At 43.1% G+C, this 25,243-nt stretch overlaps 1 long non-coding RNA gene across 2 annotated transcripts; it reads left to right on the plus strand.

Moving 5' to 3' along the window:
* The first annotated feature begins 21 nt into the window (after positions 1–21).
* On the plus strand, positions 22–14,650 carry LOC116963771. Of its 2 annotated transcripts, none has more exons than XR_004408381.2 (6): positions 22–71; positions 3,585–3,744; positions 5,276–5,366; positions 7,633–7,765; positions 8,138–8,261; positions 10,992–14,650. It is a non-coding gene; the product is annotated as an uncharacterized LOC116963771 (long non-coding RNA). The 2 variants fall into 2 exon arrangements; XR_006166741.1 differs by lacking the exon at positions 22–71 and adding an exon at positions 2,320–3,498.
* Positions 14,651–25,243: the final 10,593 nt, after the last annotated feature.

The following is a 25,243-nucleotide window of genomic DNA, read 5'->3' on the forward strand; positions in this document are numbered from 1 at the left end:
TGTGTTCCCCCCTGAGGGGAGTGGGAGCCATTTTGGAGCGGAGGAATAACGGGGAGAGATACTGCTTTTGGGTGGGCGATTACTCCGCGAGCAGCTCTGACGCTGTGCGGACAGGGCAGGGTGTGGGAGAGCGCTAGGGGCGTCCCGGGCGTGAGGGGAGCGAAGGGCTCCTCGGGTGGGGGCGGCTGTGAGGGGGGCGAAGGAGCCTGGTGCTTCGAGGGGGCTGCGGAGGGGCCGTCAGGCTGGGGCTCTGCAGTGGGGGCGGCTGTGGCGGCTGGCAGCGATTTGCGCTGCCTTCCACTGAGTGCTGGAGGGCTGCGCGGGGCGGGACCTGTGACCCACACAGCTCTCTCGAGCAAGGAGGAAACATTCTGATCTGTGGCGTCGTGTACAGGGGAAGTTAGAGAGGGGTGACACCCAGTGTGGGTGTCTGTGAGGGAGTTTCAGGCGCGGTGTGTTCATTGTAGGTGGTCTAGGAGACAGCCCTGATGCTCTCTGTAGAATTTCCTGGCAGGGAAGCAATTGCACAGCTGTATTTGCGTTTATTTTATGCAACAGCAGAGGAGGGCCATTAGATTTGTTAATGTAAGTTTTTCACATTAGGGACCAATCCCATCACTGAGATACAAAAACTGTTTCAATCATGACAGTAAAAAGATGTTAATGAAATGCAGTTTTGTAACCACTGTTGTGTTTTTAATTTTGTGGATTTCTGGGGTGATTCTGCTGAAATAGTAACATCACTTGAATAAACACAAGATCTCCAGGGGAAAAAAAAAATAATTAATTTGCAAATACCTAGATCCTACTTTATTATAATTGTTTATTGGAGCCTGGTCGTTGGCTGTTTGACCCTTGGTAGGAGACACGTAGATGGAAGGTATGTTTTCAAACACTTAAATCCTGCAGTAGAATGAGGATTCCTCTAGCAGACGTAGAAACTAAAACAGTGGGAAAACAGAGAAATGGGGCCTTGAGGAAGGGATAGCGGTAAGGTCTGGTCTGTGAGCGGATCGTGATGAAGGAACTGTATTTTCCTCCTAATGAGATAACATTTGTTCATGGAAGGAGAAGGAGGAGGTTGGTTTGTTATACGAAGCAGTCATCTGTGAAAGATGAAGAGGAGCTGAAGGAAGGTAGAAGAGCTCTGTCCTGGTGTGGGGTTATGTTATTGCACGGTGCTGCTCCCTCCAGAGGTAGCACAGGCTCACGTTTCACCTTGGTCCCACAAAACTGATCACTTCTCTGTTGGCAAGACCAAAGCACGTAGTGTGGCTGAGCTGCTGTTATAGCATGGTTGTTAGATGTGTTTGCTGCTGGGGAGTGGGATTTTGTTCTTTTTCACTTGGAGCAGGGCTTGTGTGCAGATTTACTGTGTAACATACAGGAATGCTAAGATGGCCAGGATCTTGGAAAGCTGTTGTGAAACATACCTTGGCATAAAAATACAGCTCAGTTGTTTATGTTTACTGTATCTTTGCAGTGTAAACTGTTAATAAGTACTTTGGTTTCTTTGTTATTCTATTTTTTTAAAACACAATTACTTCCACTAATTTGTTTTAATATTATTTCATTTAATAAATCATCTTAAGAACAGTTTTACTTCCATACTGAAAGGAGAAGTTATGCCCTGGTGGCATTGTGTGTACGACAGAAGTGTTCTGTCTGCATTGACATGATGCATTTTGTACAGTACAGACCTGAAACCACTGCAGCTCACAGTGTGCATGAACACTTGCTTTGCTGAATGAGGTTGGGAATGTTATGTCATGAAGTTCTTGTCTGCATTGGAGGTAGATTTTTGCCTTTCGCCACGTGCATCCTTCAGATTCAGGCTTATGAGATGTGTAATATCTGACTTTTTAAAAACGAATTTGCGTGTGACTTTTCTTGGGAACAGAAGATACAAGAATTATTTTGTACAATATTTAAGTGATGAAACCAAGATTAAGTTTTGTATTCTAAATCAAATTATGGTGGTAGTTTTATAGCAGGAGCTATGTAAACAAAACTACTCTTGTTTGTAGTAAAAAGCACTAAGTAATCAACAGACACTAATGTTTACAAATGAAAACAAAAAAGAATCAGCAAAACAAGAAGGAAACCTCTGTCTAGGATGAGGAAAGGTACTCTCCAATATAAAAGGAATTTGGGAGCTGTGCTGCTGCAGTAGATCGAAAAGGCAACATCCAAGTGTTCAGCAGGAGGTGAGCGCAGCCAAGGTGTGCTTCTCCTGAGTTCTCCCTGACACCACTCCTCTGGCAGTATTTAAAATGTGCTTCAAAGAAAGAAATGATCACAGCAGTATGTAGTAGTGGTGACAGCACAGCTGCCCCAGGTTAAATGAAGTTCCTTGTGAGCACTTCCACCCATGGAGCTCCAGGGGGCTTGTGGAGAGGAGCTGAAAATGGGGTTCAGGTTTGTTGTGACCCTGAGTATGGCGGCAGTTTCATTACAGTATGAATTATACTGATTTAAAATGGAACTTTATTAGGCTTTATCTTCCCAACAGCTGCAATTAATCTCTGTATCAAGTGTCAGGAGTGTAATGGGTCTGATTCATGTCTTCCTTAAGTGTAGTGTAAATTGGGAGTGCCTGCTGGCAGGCACAAAAGATTCCATGTGAAAAAATTATTCTAGCTGAGGGAAGACAGACAGATATTTGAATAAACCTAGATATTTAAAAAATAGTATTGTGAAGAATGTTTTGATATAGTTATATATGAAATATGTTTAACTGTGCAACATGTAATAGTTGTTACCACTGTGGTGATTGCACTCATCCTGACAGCATGTGATTTTACAAAGGTGTAGGGAAAATACCAGTGAATGAACAGGTAACTGCCACTGGCTCAGCAGCTCTCTCTGGGTTATTGACTTGTGGCATGGGAACCCCCTCTTGCACTCACATGCACTGCTGCCTTGCAGAAAGGACTTCATGTGAAGTTTTCCAAAAGTGACCTATTTGAGGCCCTATAGCTAATGATTTAGAAACTAGCTTACCACATTCAAAAATCCTGTCCTAAATCTGGCAGTTTGAGGAAGTTTCAACACATCCGTTTTTCCAAAAGATGCAACATCTTGGGAGCCTTCTGAGGGCAGAAATTATACGAAATTGGGTCTGAAAAAGGAAAAGAAAAAAGTGCTGGTAGCCAGTCACTTTGAGAAAGCTGTTTTCAGTGTGGTGGTGGGACAGGTGGAGGTCAGGCCAGAACTCCTGTAACTTGGCTATCCAGTAAATGTCTCCTGTTGGGTATGCAGCAGTGGCATATAGCACCTGATTTGAACACTGTATCATATTTCTGTTCAGTTTGGCAAAATTTGAACGATTGCAGCAAACAGGTGTTCAGTAGAGGTGAAGTTGACTTGCTGAGCTGAAAAAGAATGTTTGTAGCACAAAAGAGAGCTTGGGTTTATACATACTAAGCACAGAAATGCTCGTGGAGGCAGGAAGCTTCAACCTTCAGATAATGGCCGTAAAAGTGACTTTTGAGATAGGTAGGTTCCACAGTAATTCAGAATCAAGGGCCGCTTTCCAAAAGCTCGTCTTTCACCTTTCTTTTTCTTATTTTTCCCAACTGCAGTGGTGGCAAGTGGACACAGATAACAGCCCCAGTCAGTGATGAGATGCAACTTACAAAAGCTTTGATACTGCCGGCTGGGGCCAAAGGCTCTGGGAGCAATGCCGGACTGGCCCGCCTGGTGGCAAACTGCTTTCACTGGAAGCGCCTCTCCATGTAGAAGGTTTGGGAACAACAAATGTGCTTACTGGGATTTCAGACTGTAATCTCATCTCAGTGCATTTTCAAGTTTTCAGGGACCTGCTCATCCCTCTCGAATAGCAATGTTTCCTCCCTCAGACACTGTCTTAACTAACGTGGAGTCTGTGCTGCAGAGATCGTGTATGTGTCTCAAACTTCACAGAGTTTCTGGGGGGTTCTTCATCTTTTCCCTGTAGTCCTGGAACTGCAGAAATCAATATTCTGCCATCTGTAAATCCTTTGTTCCCCTTTTCACCGGGGCTTTATCAGCTTTGTAAGTGAAGGAGGGAGGGGGGAAGAGGGCGTTGAGAGCGCCATTGTCCCTTCTCTCGGGAATGATCTGGAAGTACTATGCAAATCTTCATTTGAAGACCCTGGGAACTGGGGGAGGGCTTTAGCTGCGAGCTCAGTAGGAGGGGAGCTCTGCATCCCTGCTCACACACTCCTGCTTAGCGCAAGGGGCTGGGAAGAGTTTTTTGAACTGGCAGAAGAGACGTTTTGCGTTTTGTGCACTTCTGTGAGGCTTTGCGCCCCTTACGTCTCCTGCTTTGTGCCTTTCTCTGCCTGCATCTTCTAAATGTTTGCATAAGAATTGGGTAGGGGAGAGATCTAAGAGCTGTGATTAGCAGTGTTGAAGTCTGAACTGTGTAGGGTGCAGCACCCCTCCCACCTCGCACCCTGGAGACTCCCACCAAGCACTGATGCAGCTCCCGCAGTGCCAGTGCACATACAGCCCGACTGCTGGCATTAGCATAGAGCACGGGTGCAGTTTCAGTAAGCAAATGATTCAGCTGGTCAGGAGTAGTGGAGTAAAATAATTTGCAGTTCTCAAATTATCACGTTGTAGCCAGGTCTTAAAAAGCCTTCTCTTACAGGGGCAAAGACTCGCAGAGCAGTACCTGCTTTGTGAAACCCTGCAGTCTGTCCTGGTTTGGCTCAGAGCTCTGTGTCACCTGTTTTGTATTAGGGCAGGGTCACACTAACTGCTAGTTTCCTGGAAGCTGTGTAGGGTCCTTCTTAGGCCTCATGGAAGGGGAAATGTCCTGACTGCATAGACACAGGAGTGAACAGGACAGTGGGGGAGGGAAAGTACAGATTCATATCTAGGCATTTTTGTGTTTGTAAGCTACTGTGAAGGCAGTCAGCCTTTTTGGTTTTCTGACTTTCATTTTAATGAAATCAGTTCTATTGTTTATTTTTTAAACTTGGAGGGGTTTTGTGTTCCAAGAAACTAAAAATTGCTTTTGGACAATGACAGCCCTGGAAAATGCAACACTGTTCTCTCTCCTGGGCAGCTGAGAAGATGCAGCCTTTTAAAAATCTCACCTTCTGTCAAAACCATAGGAACGCATGCCATGAGATCTGATTCTCCGTTACCTCCAGTGTTATATCCAGAGCAACATAAAACACTAGTGTTTTGTTCTGCAAGTACTGTACTGTTTTGTAGAGGGGAAATACATCACAAGCATACTCTCATATGCACAATTGGATCTGAATTCCTCATTTTTTTTCAGGTGTAACTCTAGAGTGACTTAGCTGACTTGGGCAAACGTTTCCTGAAACCATGCTAGCTGGAAACCAGCCTGGATGTGCCCTCTCCCTCCTGTAAGTGCTGCCACTACCTGTGCACAGTCCATGTAGATGCTTTTCTGAGTACACTTGTTTGCATGTGGGCTGGTGTATGAATGCACATTCTTCTCATCCGTTCTTCACATATGCATGCAAACACACGCATTCTGAAGTGCACACATCCATTCCCTTTTTATCATATACATTTGTGCATATACACAGACCTTTTTGAAAGCTCCTGTTTTCAGAAAGGTTTTATTTATAGGTCCTGCCTGGTTCTGAATGTGAGAGGGAGAAAGCCCCTCAGAGGGTTCCTTTCATGTGTAAATCAGCCTAGGCTGAGAGCATTGGGGTCACTGAGAGGAGGATTTCACTCTTAATTACTCAGAGAGAAAGCAGGCAGGGGACTTTCTCAAACTAACAGGGCTGTTCTCTGCTGGGGAAAGCAGCTTGAGACACCCAAGTTTCTCTTGCGTCAGATGTTGGGCTTGGATTTGCAGGCCTCTTTTGCCAGTAGCAAAAGCTGGTGTCTATGTGGCGCTTGGAACAAACAGTTAAGCTTACAGCCTGGCTTACTTATTAAAGGTGGTTATGTTCATTCTGATAATTGAGTGTTCTTTGGCGACCAGTGGGAGAACTGACCTAGTCTGCTTTATATTTATGCCACTTTTATTGAAAAATCATCCTAGTCTGTGCTGCATATATCTGTGACTCCACCTGAGGACCTCACTATTCTTCAAGACCTCAAAGCTCCCACCTCTCTGCCAAGTAGAAAAATGTTATTGTCTAGAGATTAGTGCAGTGAGCAGGACTCTGAACTTGGACTTAAAATCAGCACTGAATTCCCAGTTCAGCTACCAAATGCCTTTGTGACCTTAGCAGTGAAACAGCATGACCTTATCTCTACAGTGGGGATGTTATGAACAAAAGTCAATATGGATTGTGATACTCTTGATAATAAGGCTCTGAATGTCCAGGGAATGTGGGTGATGAGAATGCCTGAAGAGATGTGTCTTTTTCCTGGAACGCAATGTGAGCACATGGATTCCCTGGCTGAAGTAGCATTGTCACCTTTCATGTCTGGAAATCTACTGCAGGGATGGGAACACCCTGGTCACAAGCCACTCAGTTCTCTGCAGGAACTGCAGGACCTGCTTGTACAGCCACACACTAAAACAAAGTGCAGCTGTCATTAGATGCAGGGAAGAGGTATGTGCTGTTGAGTGCACGTGCACACACAAACAAGTCTATTTTTTAACTTCAGTTGACTCAATTAAATTTACATCTTCTCATCTCTGTCTCCTTTCCATATGGCCTCTGCTTTTCTAGATAGGAAATAAATGCTTTGAAGGCTGAACTTTCCCAACCTGTGCACAAACAGTCCCCTGGAGCACTGATAGAGGATTCTTGAAGCTGTGTTAGTTCAGCTTGCCTGGGAAGGCAGAGGTTTTAGTCTGGGGGCACCTGTTTGAGGAAGCTCACAGTAGCTGTGGGGGCCATCGACAGATGAGGTCAGCAGTCTGAAGTGTCTGCAGAGGTCACAGAGAAATGAATGGGTCATTTCTTTTGCAAATGAAGAGCTGCAGCCTGGAGCAGCCTTCACAGAGCCCAGCATGTGGGTCCAGGCTGTTCCTTTTATGAGCTGATGGAAATGGGGCCCAAAAGGACTTCCCTGATGGAGTTCTGTCACAGCCTTTGTTATCTTTCCCTCCTGCAGCATGCACTGGGCATAGAATATGGATTGGGGGTTATCCTGGCTACCAGCACAGTCAAAAGGATGAAGGCTTTAGGGCTGCATAGAAAACCTAAGGCTGCAGGGTATCCTTATTGCGATTCCACAAGGAAAATCTTGTTTTAACATGTAGAGAACACATGTTTCTTTCTGCTTTAGTGCTCCTTTTTACCCAACCTACACTAAAATGAGTAAATCCAAGGACTGCTTTAAAGTAATACACATAACTCAGTAATAGGGATTAAAAAGCCTGAATTCTATTCTTCATTCTGGTGGTAAATTGTCAGTTGCTTTGACAAAGCCCTATCAATGCCTCATACCTCACTTTTTCTGAAAAAACACTGAAGAATCATAGTGTATTTGTTTTTCTAAAACATTTTGAGGATTTGGGATGCAGAGTGCTTTAAATAAGCAAAATGTTGCTGTTAGCAGCACTGTCAATGGAATCTCTTTTTGCCTACTTTTTATGCAACAATATTACTTTCTCCAAATTGTTGATTTAGAATTAATTTTATGTTCTATAAACAATGTCAGTTCTGTCTTGCCATTTGCTCTTTTGCTTCTTTGCAGACCACCAGGGAACTTCTTTTTTCTGTGACATTGCAATGGAAGGTGGAGACACCTCGAGGAGAAGGTCGAAACAGACAACAGCAATTACAGTCAATAGCATCTATGACTTGAGAAAGTCTTGTCTCAATTACAGGTTTGTGTGTGATCTGTGTATGCCATCTTTACTATGTACGGGTATTTAAAATAGTGCAGAACATAGAAATAACTTCTTTCTAGGAGCTCTTCGAACAGCTTCCTGTTATTACCGTCTTTTCACAGCCTCGGGGGGTAGAGGAGGGTGGGGGTTTTGAGGGGAAGGCAGCTAAAGTTGGAGTAACTGTGCTCAGGGTTTTTTCTCACTGCTGTTATGTTACAGCTGTGACAAGCAGCTAGAAGTTGGACCAGTCCTTGGACTGCCAGAACTTGCACTAAAGAGGAAAGTTAACTTAGGTTTAGATTGTATTTTTCAGCCTCTGCTATGTGTGAAGGATTGTTTTTATGGCTTTTTATCTCCATTTTCCTTTAGAAACCTCAGGAGGACTGTCCACCCTTCAAATCTTTTTTGATGAGTTTTAAATGCATGATATGGAGCACAGCCACTCTCAGTAGGTTGCAGAAAGAGGACATAAAATCATAATGTCTTCAGAGGGGTAAGCGTGTTCTTTATTTCCTAGAAACATCAGCCAGGTTTATACCACTTTGTGTAAGAAATGCTGCAAGAGAAGATGAATGTTTCTGAGGGCTCGGGGACAGTTTCATGTTTGGGGTAAGGCTGAGGTTAGCCATGGAGCCTGTGTCCAGACAGTAATTTGACAGCAGACATGGGCACACAGTAATGCAGTCTCTGAAAATCACAGAAGCCTGCTGAGTTATTGTGAGCTGGAGGAGCTTTTCTGTTTGTGGGCACATGGGTCTGCCTGCCTCACATTGTGCAGACATAACTGAGACATAAAGGAGGCTGGCAAATTGCAGAACACTGATGGAAGGGGGGGCAGGGGGCTGGAGAAGAAAAGTTAGGAGTTTGTAGACAAAGGGCTCAAGCCTAGTTGTGAATTCCTAGCAGGTAGTTGGTCTTTAAATGAAAGCATTTGTCAAGTAATGTACTGATTTAATGTGGGAATTGGATGGATATCTGCAAAGGTTTTTGCACCCTGTTTGCAGTGTGATTACAAGAGATGTTAACAGAGAAAGCAGTTTTACTTTCTACCAAGGTGTGTATTTGTTCATGTACCTAAATGATATCGGGCAGGCAGCATAGATGACATCATACAAATTGAGACACAAATTACATTACGGGGTATGGGCATATTATGTCCTCATGGGTTATGACTGATTGTAAATAAGGCATATAACTTGCTTTCCTTCTGGTAGTACCCCACCATACCATGAGCACCATTGTTGGATTATCCAGTGCCTTGCATCAGCCACACTTTGCTGCATCTGGCTGATGGTCTATATCCCATCCCACAGACCCACTCCTGTTTTACCTGGGCAATGCACCCTACTTGGCATCTCCATTACGAGCAGTACCTTTCTTGGACCCTATGTTATCTCCTTTCACTGCCCTGGGGCCTCAGTGTCATGTAGTGGCTTGGCTGTACTTGGCAGTGGCTGTAGGCGGACTGCACGTCCATGCTGTGCCGGTCACCAAACTGACAGAACAGCCGCATTCCACAGAGCACAGCCAGCAGCTCCTCTCTGGTCAGTGTGTATCCCCTTTCTGTGCCTGTCAGGACTCTTAGGGAATGTAAGAAGCTCTGAGTGGCAGGTTGGTAGGCAGTCCCCCTACACTGCCACCAGTATCCTACCACAGCTCTAGCTGATGCACAGGGTTGTAGTATTTTGAGATTGGTCCCTCCTTTCAGTTTTTTGTTTTTTGTTTCTTTTTTTTTTTTTTTTTAATTTTCAAAAGCCTCTTCTTGGGCCATTCCTGTGCTGGAGCCTTGTGAATTAATTGCCAAGGACTCACAAGTTGCTGATAGATACGTGGAGAAACTAGCTACATGGTTGGCCGTTCCTGTAAATCATTGGACTCTTCATAAATTTCATTCTTGGCTTTTCCTTAAAAGCCCTCTCCCAAACTGGACACAAGACAATGGACACCAGCAGGCACAGCTCCCAGTGACTAGGATATTGTCACATATCCAAAAGCTTGGTGGGAGGAGCAGACATTAGGTCTGAATTCATCCTGGCAGGGACATTTGGCTGAGAGGGGAGGAAAAGAAGGTCAGAGGCAGCTCCAAGGAAACGGCTTTAGTTTAAAGTGTTTCATTAGAGTTTTCACACTGGAAATATAAAGTACAGGAATACAATTGCTTGGTAGAGGAACCTGGTTTAGTAGCAGTCCTGTATACATTCGGTACTCTATACAGGAGGAGACAAAATATATCCCTGGCATCTCAGCAAAATTAGAGGTTTGTCTTGTAGATGTGACTTTTTTCCAAAATAGCTTACATAATTTGGAGATTTTTTTTTATCAATATTGATAAAAGATGTTATTTTTCCAGTAGACCATTGCTTTCTGCTGTAGCCATGCAGACTTTGCAGGGCAGGCTAGCTTTATCTAAGCAGTGGATCAGTGTCAGTACAGCTGGAAACACTGCTGGGATGTTCATCTCTCATTTTCCCTTCTCCTTTGTGTCTGTCTGATTTTTGCTGTTGTAACTCAATAAGATAATCATGGTTACCCTTTTCCAAAGGCTTAGTCTTTCCCTCTGTTGATTTGACAAGCTCCTTTTTTGAAGATAGTTCTTACCTGCCACTTGAGCTTTGTTGCCTCAGGATGTTTTACCTCCTCATGCAGGCAGGGTTGAGAGTTTGGACTAGCACACACACCTGCAAGATCTAGTCAATGCAGGGTTATGGCAAATGTCACCAGTGAGGAGGTAGCAAATGGGATGCCAGTATGTCTTGTCTGATTTCTTCTTTTGGGACATAGCTTGACCAAAGAACTGAGCGGTTGAAGTGTCACAGAGGAGTATGTAGTGTGGATAGATTTTTTTATGGGAAGCCAGGATTAGCTTATATTTGTTTTGTTCTGTTTTAAGTTATAGGTGAAAAACTTGGAGGGGCTTTGTCATTATATACCAGTGGCAGTTTTAAATTTACTCTGGCTTAGAAAGAAGTGTTTCCCAACAGACTGGCAAAACAAAGACACACAAACAGCACCCTGCAAAGGTCATTCCTGACCAGACCCTGAAACAGCTGAAGTACAGATTGTCAGTCTTTCACACTGCCAACCCCTGTGGCATGTTTGTACCAGGTTCTTTTGTCAGCGCTTCAAATAATTTATATGTTCTTCACTGAGTGTGCTGGGCAGCGTGTTGTCAGGGCCCTAGGTGCACCAACTGACTCTGCAACCTCTTCCCCCTGTCCTACAGGTTTGGCTGCCTGTGTTCAAGATCTGCCCTGGTATGGTGGAGTGTAACCTGGGATCAGAGTGCTGTGAAAAGAGCTGTGTGCCAAAGAGCTGGGAGAAGCCTGCTGGGGCCTCCCCACTTCCCTTGGGAGCCACAGCACAGAGCTGCCCTTGTCCTCGGTGCTCATCTAGGGTAGGCTGTCAGGGTGTCTGTGCCTGGCTGTGGACCTTGCTGATCCTGGCTTGCTCACTTGACTTTCTGGCTTGGCTTCAGACCGGGCTCATCCCTCTGGGCTTCTCTGACGATCATTGGGCTACTGGCTAAATGTGGTTACTATCTCCAGACCTGCTCCGCTCCTTTTGGTCACCGTGGCACTGTGCCACTTTACACTGAGGTCCTGTCCCTGCCGGCCCCGCTGTCAGCCCAGCTCGCCTTTGCTCCGTGCTCCCCAAGCTGCTCTGCAGCTGCTGCACTGCCCTGCTCCCGGCATTCACCGCAGGCACATCATCTCCATCTGTGTGAGAAGTCAGAGAATAAATGGGCAGTGATATGAGAGATATGGTGGCATCAGGGTGATTTATTGCTATGACAAATAAGAAAGATGTGGCATTAGCTTTGCCTCCCTTCATTCCCAACTTCCTGAAAAGACAAACCAAAATTCGGGTCCACTGGTGAGAGCTCAGACCACCAAGAAAACAGCCGGCAGGAGGAGCTCTCTAGACATTTCGCTGCATCATTTTCAGACAGTCATAGCTGCGTATTTCAAGGGCATCGCTTTAGATCTGCTTTCTTGGGACTTCCTTAGAGACAAACCAGCAGCAGCAGAAGACGGAGGAAACTTCGTGATACTGCAACTGAACAGCTCCAGTGATTTTTATTTATTTATTTGTTTGTTTGTTTAGAGGCTTCTCAGGTTCCTTCTCCTACCATGATGCCTTTCTCTGTCATTTGAGAAACTTGTGGTGTTCATGAAGATGTTGGGGATTCTGTTTGGTCTCTCGAAGGGACCAAGTGCTTTATCTTCCAAGAAAGCTAGTGTAAGATTTTGTGGACAGCATTCTAGCCACAGAGTAAAGAATTCCAAAGCAATGATTGTCTTTGCGTAGAGAGATATCCTTCTGGATTTCTCATGACCTCCAAGGGGACATGTAATCAAAGAGCTCTGAAATGTATCAATGCCACTGTGAATGTTGACCTGACAAAGTTATTCAAATAGTTCTGTCTCTTCCTATGCAGTTCATCTTTTTCTTCTGTAAGAAGCAGGTACAGAGGACAGTAGTCACTCTTTTGCACAGCACTGTGTTCTCATTAGTTAGGTGCAAAGTATCACTCTGCTTCTTCAGGCCAGTCCTGCACTCCTAAATTGCATGGGCCCCATGGCCGTGCCTCTGCACTGCCTCTAAAAGAGAATTAAGATTTTCTTCTTTTTTTTTTTTTTTTTAATTGGTGAATTTTTTACTGTCTGTAAGTCTGGCCCTCATTTAGTTATCTAAATGGGAACTAGATGCTTTCTGCTCTTGAAGTTGCTGTAATAATTATTTTGATTCTGAATGTGCCAGAAACTATTCTAATGCATATCAGTGTAAATTAAGTCAATAGAGATTCCTCAAATTTATCCTGGTGTTCAAGAGAATGGAATTCATGCACTTCAATTTACAACTTATTAAGTGATCAGAATTAATGAACTCGCAACAACCTTTTCTGTTCTTGTTTACATGTTTTTTTCCTGTTCACTCATAATGTACATGATTTAGAAAAAGCGGAGAGTTGAAAAGGCAGTGTGTGGGTCAGATATGTCCCACGGAGCACAGCATTGTGCTTCAGGCTGTAATCATATTTGCAAAGCTGCTATGTAGAAATGGCACCTTCTGACTTAGTTGATGCATGGAAACCCAGCTTGATTTTCAGAACCCTCTCTGCATCCTGAAACCTAGAAAAATATTTATACTGAGGAACAGGGAAGGTGCTCTTCACAGTCACTGGAGTTTAACAGATACAGAATAGTTCTTTATTTCTTTTTTTTTTTGAAAGTAATTTTTCAGTGTAGTACCATATTTCAGTCTGGAGGTTGGCAATAATGCAAACCATCGGATCCACCTTTCCTTTTATTCTGAGACTTGGAAGTCACTTGGGATGTCACCAAGAAAACCTCACATAAACCCTCTTTTTCCCAAGACCAACTGAAGGTTATCCTACTGTGATTCATTCAGTTCAAGGCTGGAATGATGAACGGTTCCCTTTAATTTTCATAGTGTTTAAGGCTAAATTTGTGAGGCTGCATGCTCATCTGGACATCATTTCTCTCTGACTTCATGGAACAGGACAACTTTCAAATGCTCCATCTGATCCATTGCAAAAATTTCAGAGGTTTCCTCTTATTACTGGGAGAGAGAACACCACTAATTTGTGAAAATACTGTGAAATCAAAAAGGAAAAATAGGGGAGCAGCAGTAATTTGGATACTACTTCATTTGTAGATAAAGCGACTGGGTGATAGCACTCGCATACCAATACCTTTATCTCATCTCTGTCTATCACTCTAGAAAAGTTATTGTGTGAGCACACTGGAAGATCTGTCACCAGGTAAATAGATGACTCTTATGCAAGCTCTGCAGAACTGCGGAAGATTGATGATCTAAGGCAGGAAGGAAAAAGGATGGGGGACACACAGCAACCCCGATGTGAGGGAGTTGAGGTTACCCTGCTACAGCAGTAGTAGTATAGGTGTGCACAGAGACCCTGATAGCAACATTAGAGGACCTATTTAGTCAGGGATAGGAGGTGGATGGGACATTAAAATACTGTTGTAGAAGAGAATTCCTGATGAGGAAAATGTTGGGATCGCAGCAACTCATACACAGCCTGCTTGGGGGCATGCACATGCCCCAGGCATTGGAGGGGGAGCTGAGAAGTTTGGAAAGATGACATATGAGGCATTTGTGCAGGGGGGGAGTGGGGCTTATGGAGTAAATCCCTGTGTGAGAGAGCAAAATCTTCAAAGGGGTGGCTGTAGATACTGAACTGCCCTCAAGAAATGAGAAATAGAGGGCAGGCCATCCATGTCACACTGAGCAGCTATGCTGTCAGAGTTGCTGAGAGCAAGGGGGCCAAGGCAGCAAATGGGAAAGGTTGTTTCAAACCATATGGACTGGTTCTGACCAATGTATGACTTGCTGAAAACCAAAGAAACTGGTTAGTAGCTCAGGCAGGCTAGAGTGGAGCCCAGGGCTGAATAGACCTCCAAGCAGGGCCACACAAACAGCTGACCGTGAGTTTGGTCCCTGCAGAGCAGCTGGAACTGACTGCCTGGCTTCTCCTCTCTGTGCTGGTGTGGAGGTGGTGCATCTCGGGCTACTGGGCAGTTCCTGTGCATGAAAGGACTGTGCAGAGGCAGGTAGTCTGTGGAAGTTGATGTATGACAAATTCCATTTTGTTTTTACCTCTTTGTTGCTTATGCACTTGCATACCAGTGTTAAAAGATAAGGGACACCCTCAGAGGAAAGAGTAGTGAAGTGATCCTGAGCTCACTCTGAAGATTTGTAAAAATGGGGTGAAGAGAGCCCATGGTTACATCTAAGGAAGGTAGAGTACGCTGGATTCACAGGACTCTGCTTTAAGTACAACTGACTTATAATTCTGATGGAAAAACAAACATGTCTTAATACAAGTTTCAAATACTGCTCTATTTTCTGAATTTGTTGGCTTTTTTTACTTCCCTTAGTGCTGAGTGTTCAAGTCCACATGGCAACAACTTAACAGCACTGCTGGTATTTCCAAGTTCTGTTTCTTTAAGAAGTTCATAAAACTTGTCACAGTACCCCAGTAAAGCTCTTTCTGCTGTGCTATCTAATCCAAAGTAGTTTGTATCAGATTTATGTTCTGGCAGCTCTGTGATAAACTTGGACTCTACCACATTACAAACACAAAAGATTACTTAAAGTTGTTGTTATTGAATTTGAAGGACTCTTTTGTTTCATGGAGTCCACACCCTCTTACCAGGGTTGTGGTCTCTAATGGCTCTGCACCTCATACACTAACAAATTTAGGCAGCCTGTAATGAAGACATTGCCACCAGTGACAATTTAATATTTTGGTAGATTTAACCTGTTCTTTCTGTTAAAATTGTACATGTCAAAAAACACAGTAGAAGATATAAAGCACTGGAGAATTCAATGAGGTCTGGTATATTGACCAAAGGGTCTTTGAGATGTAAATGTTAGGCTTTTCCTCTCTCAAATAAGTCCTCTTAAACCCGATGTCTCCATTTATAAGGCTCCCCTGGAACCCTGGATCAACTTTGTGAAGTTCCTAGAAAAAGACAATTATGCAGAAATTATCAAACTCTTGATTCCCCTGGTGTGACGCCTTGCAAACTTGAGCCTGAAAACATAAAAGACTGAAACTATGATGTCAGTCACACCCTTAACACAAAGATTATAGGTGTAACCAGAGGAGGAATTCATCACAAAATCTCTCTGATCTGAAATCAAGCAGAACTCTGGAAACAGCTGCCAAATACCCAAGGCCAGAGACCTCTCATCCTGGGGCCGGTTCTCATGTTATCTGGTGCTCTAAAGCTTGTTCATTCCCCAGTTTATGGATAGAGGGAAGATTACTGACATCCATTGCAGAAGTTGGAATGTTTTATTTGTTTTTTTGTTAAAATGAATCTACATTTGTCTGAAGGAATAGTAGTTTTTCTCACTGTGACTTCAGGAGAAAAAGATACTTACTATCTCCACACTTCCAAGTGAGAAGTTCACCTTAGAGCATCAGGTGTACTCCTGGGGTTGCAACTAACAGCGACTACCATCATTAATAGTACAATGGTCTGTACTGTCTAACTGCCCCTGGAGCAAAAGATCAGTTTAATCATGAACGAATTAATCTTTAAATGACTTGTCTTGAAAATATTACATGTTACTTGTGTGGGACCATGCAACCTGGTCTCTAAATTGTTTCTGTACTCATGATCATCACTATTTTCCCCGTTCATTGTCTGATTCTTATGGCATTTGTAAAGCATTCATGGAATTTGGGGTTTTCTTCTAATGTTATATCCCAAACACATGACTCTCTAGCTCAGTGGGACTCTGGTGGAGGGTCACTCTGTGTTGCTTTAAGACCTGTTGGAAGTCCAGGCATGCAAAGGCAGCAGTCGAACAGGGCAGGGACAGGCAGAGGACACAGTGAGCTTCTCAGCTGGCTTCTTGTTTCCAGCCCCATACTCTGTACTGTTGTGTTCTGCTGTGAGAATCCTTCATGTCTTCTTCCCTTTGGGTCTTTAATGCTAGCAGATGGAAATCCAGCTCAACTTTCAAAAACTCTGAATAATTTACTAAGAACAAAATTGGTGGGTCTGAGAGCTGATTCCTTCTCTCTCTCTTTCTCCTTTTCTCTCTTCAAACTGCCTTTCAGAGGCAAAGTTTCTAATTACAGGTCAGGGAGGCAGGTTTAATCACACAGCAGAGCCCTTGATGCAGCATTAGAGAGTGTTATTTATACACCTGAATTAAGAGGGATGCAGCATTTCAGTTGAGAAGAATAAGGTGGTTTTCAATTTCACTCTTTTTATGTGAAACACCACATCAGATTCACTGGGCTTTTTGACCTAAATTATTGGGATTCTCGGTAACTAACAAGTGACTGCTGTGCAGAGCTAGAGCAAAAAGAAGCAATAGACAGAGAACTGCTCATATAGCAGGGGAACAACAGAAGTAGGATGTATCAGAAAAAGCCGGGAGGGGATAGAAAGAGGAAGCCATTGAGAAAACTGAACAGGGTTAAAATACACACATGCAGCTGTTTATCCCAAGGAAGAGTTTTGGAAAAAGGTAGCATCCACAGAAACTGAAGGGCAGTCTGCAGCGTGTTGACATGCACTCAGATACCTCAAAATATTGTTGTTCTTTTGAGGCCAAGAATAGAGAGGTGGAAATGAAACCTGAAGCGTGTGAGGAGTCCCTTGTACTCTTTGCAGCAGGGAAAGGGATCCCTGCACCATCAGCACTCAGAGTCACTGTCAGCTTTTACTGAAAGAAGTGGGGAGTCCTGGACGGGATTGTTCCTGCAGTGTTGTGAGTTCCAATGTGACTTATTTACAGCAGTAGAGAATATTCATTTTTTCTGCTATTTTGGATATGAAACTCACAATCCCTGTAGACTTTCATCCGGTTTTATCTCTGTCTCTAATTTGTGTAGTTTGGCTTTGTGTTTAATTTTTGCTTGGCTGCTTGGAAAGTCTGTAAGAATTTCTAGGAGCTTTCTGGGCTTTTTTCAGGGTTAAAAAATGGGAGATGTGCCGGCGCATCTGATTCTATACTGAACTGACTGAGATCCCAATGCCTGGAGTCATTGTTTGGGCTCTGCGGTAGGTTTGTGTATCTCCCACTAGGTAGATGTGTTGGGCCACATGATGGGAAAGGGCCCCCAACACTAGGCTATTCCTTCTAGCAGCTGTTCTCCTGGTTGTAGTTCATGGGTAAGGCACCTCTCCCACAGTGTGCCCAAGTACCTGCAAAGCTATGAAGCTCAATGTGGCCTGCCAAACCAACGTATCTGCCACGTGAATATCCCAAAGCGACAGAGAGAGAGAGTTGCTATGCTTCAAAATAGCTAAAATGCAGGTTCTGTGGGAATGGAGCAAAGCATGGCAGCCAGAATACTGCGTCCTATGCTCAGGATGTGAGACTTGGCAAGGCCTTGAGCTCCAAGAAGCTGTATTTTGCTGCGAGTGGTAGATTTCTAGAAGCTGTACTCAGCAGTCTCTAAGTTAAGCTAAGAGACAAATTAATGCAATGCAGTCAGTACTTATAAGATATATTACTTAAGGACAAAAAAAGGGTTATCTGCTTCTGTAAATTTACTTTCAATCCCAAGATAATTTTTTTGTTTAGTATATGTAGACTGTGAACCTTGTTCCTATGTATGTCTGCAAATCATTACCACAGTGCTGGAGCAGTATGTGCAGGGAATAGAGACTGATTTACCAGGTACAGAGCATCACAGTGCTCTGGCCATTGGATCTGTCAGGCTGGGTCTCCGGCAGTGTCAGGATCCAAAACTGGGTTGCAAGCTGGATGGAAACTCAGTTGCAGAAAAGAGGTCACAAGCCTGAGAGAGCAAGCAAAAGAGAAGTAAGTCTTCAGCAGAGAAAGATGGAAAATACTGCTCTCCTGGATGCAGTGGGAGCAGCCCAGCTATGCTTCCTAGGCTTTGCATTGCCAACAGGTTTTCTACCAGCCTGCAAAGGAGGAGGATGTGAGGTCTGTGTGCCCTCTCCCTGTGACATCCCTGTTATTACTGTCACATGCAGGTGGCTGACACCCACCGTGACAGAGGCAACCGAGGGTTTGGTTTGTGCTCTACTAGACAACTTGTCAGGTGTGTGACAGTCAGGCTGCCCTTCCTGTGGGAGGAGATTTGAACAGCACTGTTGCTTTTTGGTATGTATGTGGTTTTCTCCTCCAAAAATAGCTATCTGTCGAAGTGGGAAGATTTCAGAGATGGGAGAGGATTAGCAGTGATGACATGGATGGTCATATTTCAGGGCAAACACCTGTAAATCAGTCTAAGCCTGTAAGTAGCAACCTGTTAAACTGAGTTAATATCAGCAGCACTTGCCCCGTGTGTCTGTTCAGGTAGGTTGGAGCCAGCTACCCAGCCCTCGGAGTATGCCTGGTGCTGCAAGCTCAGCCTTTTGCCATCTTCTGCACAAGAGCAAACGCAGCAACTATGGATGTTTATAGCTGACAAGACAAAACACATTAAAGAGGTGATGACATCTTTTTAATACATCTTCTGCATTTCTAGTTCAGTCTTCCTCCATTTCTGACCCTTCTTGGAGCTCCAAAATGCTTTTCCTTCTTGTTTTGTTTTCAGGGGCTTTCTAGTAGAGAAATTCTTTTTAACATTGGAACTGTTTGATCAAGTCTTCTAGTGCTGCCCCTGCTGTTCAGCAGAAGAGCTGCTAGCAGGGATGTGTTGCCTGGTTTTCTAGAGGTGAACCATATAGCTGTCCTAACATCCCATGCCCTTTGCAACCTGCAGGTATGCAGTGAGAAATTAGGATATTGACTTGAATCTTCTGTTATTGCCACTGGCTTCTCCTCTTTCAAAAAGGACTCTGCCACGTGGAATTTCTGAATGAACTGTTGCAAACTCCTGTTTAATGGAATTTGTGTAATAAAATGTCAGGAAAACATTTTCTGTAGATACATGGCTTAACCAGAAAGTACTAATGACTGTTAAGTTTGTGAACAAACACTCTGTACCTGTGACCTGGCAGTGAAAATGTTACAGGGTCATGGAGCTCAATCCAGTTCTCTCATCAACTTCCAGAGTGATTTCTGACATCACAGTATTTTGTGCCTGTGTTTCCAGTAAAATAATATCAACATCACCAAGGCTCTGAAGACATATGAGATCTTTGGCTAGTTCATGCATGGAACTGAGATCGCACAAGGAAAGCATTCTTACATTTTCTGATATTTCATTTTTCTGTTAGCTGTTCTCCCTTTTATATAACTTTCGTATATATATGTACTTACTTTATATAACTTAACTTATAATTTACAGTGAATATTGCTGTGAAAGATGATCCAGTCATTTCAAATATTAGGTTTTAATAGTAGTATATACATTTCTTCTGTTTTAAAGGAAGCTAGAAAAGTTTCATTGTTCTTATTAGGTTGTCACCACTAGATTGGAGTGTAGGTTTTATATAACATTTTCTTTGTTACAGGGATTGGTAGTAGATACTTCAGAGAAAGTATCTAGTATAAGATGATGTACAATAGAGAGTCACTTGATTTCTCACCTGTAAGGGAATTTTCCTCTGTAGGTGAGGCAGAGTGAGTATCCAGAAGGAACTGAGGTTCCAGCTCTGACCTCAGCACATGAGCTGGTCCCATAGGGTCTAATAAACCACTGATTCCAGTAGGACTACATCCTTCCTTCAAGCTAAGCATATGTTTAAGTGGTCTCCTGATCTCAGACTGCAGGTATGAGATCTGTTAAATCTGTTGATTTGTCTCCTTTTTAATGTAACTGGCTGTTTCAATTCATGGTATAAATATCTTTTTCTGTCATGTGTCTACTAATATGAAGGTGCCTAACTGGGCATTGTTCAGAGCACAGCAGTGCCTTCAGGTCTGCTGTAGGCTAGCAGGCTGTGTTTAATACCTATGTGATATAGGGCACACAGTGCAGCTCTGGATAATGCAGAACTAGACACACTTCTCAGTGCTTGTCTGCTCCCTTTCTCCCTTATGTTAATTTTCTTGAAGAATCAAGCCTGGCTCAGCTGATCATGGCACATAGATCTCTTTGCACATCTTCGCACTGGTGCTGTCACTGCCCTGCCTGTGAGTATGGGGATGCCAGAGATGCCAATGCTGAATTTTTCAGAAGGGACTGGGAATAAAGAAATGGGACAGGTTTGACAAGGCAAGTGCATTTCTACTGTTTCCATATGAACTCAATAAGATAACTTCTGCAGATCTAAAAGGTTCTTAAGAGTTACCACTTCTTCAGGTCAGTTACATGCACTATTCTCCCAAGAAAAGAAAAAATTTGCATTCAGAACAATTCACGTCCAAAGAAACCAAAGTGAATGTCATCATCCCTGTTTTACAGATGCAGAAACCAGGATTTCAGCAAGGATTTACACAAGTGAGGGAAAAATGAGAGTCAAATCTTATGGATGCTCTTATAAATACATGTCCTGCGTTTTCACTAATAAGTGTTCAGAGTTCCTTCTGGCTTTGGGGTTTGGGAATTACTAGGAACAACTGGTGTGCCTCTGAGACGCTGCGTTTGTCACTTCAGGGTTGTGCTGATAGTTGCTTTCCTTGCTGAAACGCATTGCCCTAATTCCCTTCCAGGAACTATGGGTGTTAATTTCTTAAGAAACTTTTGTTAACTGTAATGTAAGCAGTTTTTTGGGGGAGGGAAAGAATCAGCTCTATAAGAAAGAAGATCCAGTTCTGCATATACTGACCAATAAAGATATGGCTGTGTCAAAACCCTGCTACCAAATTTTCTCAAGTGCTTTTGGGGAAGACTGCACTTCTGTGGGAAGCACGGTTGGCCTGGGTGAGTTGCTGGCATACAGCTGTCGATAAAAAATGCATTCTGTGCCATTGCCTGACTAGAGAACATTTCATTTTCTAGTAGGCATAAAGAGTTTCCAGTGTCATTGAAATTTTGTAGCTCTGAATAGTTGCTGTAAATTTCATCTGGGCAATATCCCCAATTGTGTTAGATATAATTACATTCAAAGTTCTTTTTCATCATTTATTTGGAACATGTCCCAAGATTCAGCAGTTTTGGATTGGGACAGAAATTGAATTATTTATTATCAATTAGAGGTTGTCAGAGCCTTTGACACCACGTTGAGCTGGCATTGTTTGGTATCTGTATTAATGATCGTATAGATAAAAGCATGAAATTATTGGTTAGAAAGCTTTTATTCTAGACTGAGAAGGCTAGTTTGCATACTTGGCTGGATGCTTCCCTACACTCACTGTCATTATGGCTCTGTTTAATCAAGTCAACGTTGCCTGTGGAATCACTTGCCCATAAATTGATGAATTGAGTGTAAGAATAATTCCCCCTAGATGGAACCCAGTTGTGACTTCCCTTGCCATCCCAGCCCAGCACATTTAGACTCTTCTGCTTTGGCTGTGGTCTGTCTGCTGCAGACCCTGGAACAATCTTTGCCACATCTGTTCTTTTCTTATGAGAGCAGTTTATTGGTGGCTATTGGTGCTATGGTAATGCTGGATGCTGAGCCTTTGTTCCCCCAGGTGAGAGGATGGAGATGATAACCTCACAGGTGTTCTTGAGCTCTCTTTACAGCTCTCTTCTGCATCCTTCTGTCATCAGTGTGGGTCTTGAAAATAATTTTTCTTATTGTGTTTTGGCACTTTGCAAGAAACCTCAGCTTAAGAGGAAGATCATGTAACAGAAGACTGTGTAGGGTAATCCCAGATACATTGCTGCAGAGAGGGAAACTGTCAGGAAATCAGAGAAAGGAGCATGGAGAAGATGCCACTTGTCTCCTTGAGTAGCAAAGGAGTGGCTGAGGAGAAAGGATGCTCATGTGATGTTATCTCATCCCCATGCCCTCTGGATTTGGCTGTTGCCAGGGTTAGTATGGCCTTGGTGGGAGAAAGAGGAAAAAAAATTCTGCTGAGGACATACTTGCACAATTTTTTGTAGCAAATATATATTTTTTCTGCCTGCACTCTGAGCTGCTGGAAGGAATGTGCATTAGCTCAGTACAGAGACTGATCCAACATGTTACAAGATATAATTTGAACAAGGTTGTAAGTTGCCTGCTCGATCCAGGGAGACAGCAGGAACTTCTCATGTGATAGATATAATAATTCATGCTATAACTCCCTCATCAGTTCTATTCCCCATTGGAGTCAGTTTCCCTCATATCGATCTTCTGTGAATTCCAGTATCGTTTCTTGAAATATATATAAATTTCTCAGTGGGATTACTGATCTGTTAGGGTTTTCCTCCTGAATTTTTTTTTCTGCTTCACAGACACTTACCAAAAGCAGATTTGTCCCGCTGTCACAAGGAAATTATCACATACAGGACTTTTCCAATTATTTAATTACAGCAAAGAAAAATGGAGCTAGAGAAAGACAGAAGTTCTCATTTTACTGGGAAACGTTGAGATTTGAAACCCTTTTTCATTCCAGAATGAATCACATTTTAAATCAAACTTTATTACAAAATGAAACTCTGAAAACATTGTTTTGATCAGAGCAGTTTCTCTGATTTCAGTGTCTTTAAAAAAAAGTTATTTTATATAGCTTTATGTAACTTCTTATATAATTGTTGGGTTTTTTTTTGTTTTGGAAAGCTTCTCTCAACAATGTCCAAATCACTGAAAATGCCAAAATGGGCCTTTTTGACATTATTGAAATACCTCATTTATTTTGTTGAACAGAAGAATCACCATGTTTTTCAAAACAGTTGGGTTTCAACAAACATATTTTTCCTTTAGCATTCCTTCACACAAAAACACTTGTTATCTAGACAAATATTTTAATACTATGTAACTCTTATTCTTTTTTAATTGGTGCCTGTATGGTAAGAAGTACCTCTTCCCGTGAGCTCATTTGGAAAAGCCGAAGTTGCATGTATCCAGCCTCTCAGGCTCAGTACTGACTTCCACAAAGGAAGGTATGCAACTGGAATTCCTGGAACAGACCTCTCTTGAAGTATGTGTTTTGTATCAAAGATGCTATTTCTCAAGAAAAAAAAAACAAAAACAAAACCAAAAACAAAACAAAACAAAAAAAAAAAACAACAAAGCAAAACCCAAGCCAAGCAAAGCCCAGCCTGTAACAACAAATCAACAAAAATAAAACCACTTTTGTTCTAAGTCAGCTTTTGTCTTGACTTGCAGAAGGTGCAATGGCCCCTTCATCCACTTAAATCTTTTTACTTAAGAACAAAACAAAAGTGGAAATGGAGAACGTGGCATGTTCAGCTGTGGTACAAACATGCCTCAAACCCTGCAAGCAACTTCTCTTTCCCAATCTAGTAGTGATGTTTCTGATTCCCAACCTCCCTCTTCAGAAGCTGACAAGCAGCAGCAGCTCTCAACTGAGGCAGACTTGGGAAATGACTAATTAAACAGTGGTTGCAGGATTGCTTCCTGACCTGGGTATCAGACCACAAGGGTGAAGCTTCATAAAGATAGAGTGAACGCAGGAAGCAGTCCTGCATATTTCCACAATAGGGGCATTATGGAGACATGCCCTGGAGGCTGCTTGAGACCTTGCTCAATGGATCCTGATACCATCGGGGAATGGAGTACCTGCTAGTTCAAAGCAAGCCTGAATGCGGGGTTTTAATCCCTTCTGACAATTGTTGAGAGGAAATGGCCTTTCCTCTGACCTTATCGTTGTAAACAACAACTAGTCATCAGGTTTGTCCTGCTAAGGGAATAGTCAAGGTCTATGCAAGGATTTTTCTTCAGTTTTTTTCTTTTTTTTTCTTCCTCTCTGATTACAATGGTTTAATTCTCTAGACCTGAAATGCATTGTCACCCCTTAATATGCTGGCTTCAGGTACATTTTTTCTTAATTATTGAGTCCACGCAGCTCGGCCTGGTTCAAATTAGCTTCTCAGAGCTGTGGGCAGACATCCCGTGGCCAGTTTCGGTACTCAGCTCTGTGGTTGTTTTTGTGATGGCTGTTCTAAGATTCCTTTTGGATACACCAGTATCCCCAGAACTGGGTGTGAGACAAGCTGACAAACTCTTCTAGCATGACAGAGAATCACTAAGAGCTATTTTCAAATGGCCAACAGGCAGGATGGAGGACTTGCTGCTGGGCACCATTAATGTGGCAGTTTTAATATGATAGAAGGATGCATACACTCCTGGAATTACAGCAGTGGGTGGATTTAACTTTGTGAGTTCATATGGCTTTTAGTGCTAGGACAGTACAGACAGGAAATGAGACAGTAGCTTTTGCTGCTTCTGGAGTTAGAGCCAACTGTCTGTAACCAGCAGGACAGAGTGACAGTGCAGAAGAGGGCTGACCTGCTGTACTGACAGAATTTCAGGGTGATGAAGTCCACTTTCCCCCAGATCATTGCAGGCCTCTGCTACTGACAGGCCCCCAATACTGAGAAGCACGTTGCTGTGGCCACCTGTAAGCATCCCTTTCCCAGTTGCTGCTCATCAGGTGCTAAGTGGTGTAACAGAGATCAGCTGTTACAGCCTTTCTAAAAGGGAATTTGCAGTGTTATTAGAAGAGCACTTCTGTGCCTGGTCATAGACCTTGGTGGGGTTTAGGAGGTTACTGAGGGCTTTGTATGAATGGCTTTTTAATTTCTGTGGAGGTTATGGGTAGCACTCATATGTCTGCTCTTTGGTCCCCTGCACTAAGTCAGATAGCAAGCCAGAAGAGACTTCCCCCTTGTAGTACACAATCTGGCTGGTTGCTGCAGAAGTCAGTGTGCCTGAGCTTTCTGGAAGTTAGAGCTTTTTAACTGGAGAAAATGAACCTTTCTTCCCTAGGTAAAGACAGTGAATTGTAATTTCTTCTTGTTATCCTCGTTGATCCAGCTTAACATCTGCTTCTCTAGCTTGTAAGGATTCTTATTAGATGCTTTGACAAGAGAAATATGGTATATTTTCAGTAGGCTGAATTTCACTATAAGTCTGTGTTTCTTGTGAAAAATGTATAAGGGCTTGCAAATGAGAAGAGGTTAAAAGCCACTTTCCCTGGTGTTGTAGG

Source organism: Tyto alba, unplaced genomic scaffold, assembly GCF_018691265.1.
Source record: "Tyto alba isolate M040663 unplaced genomic scaffold, T.alba_DEE_v4.0 Super-Scaffold_44, whole genome shotgun sequence".
NCBI classification, from domain to species: Eukaryota; Metazoa; Chordata; class Aves; order Strigiformes; family Tytonidae; genus Tyto; species Tyto alba.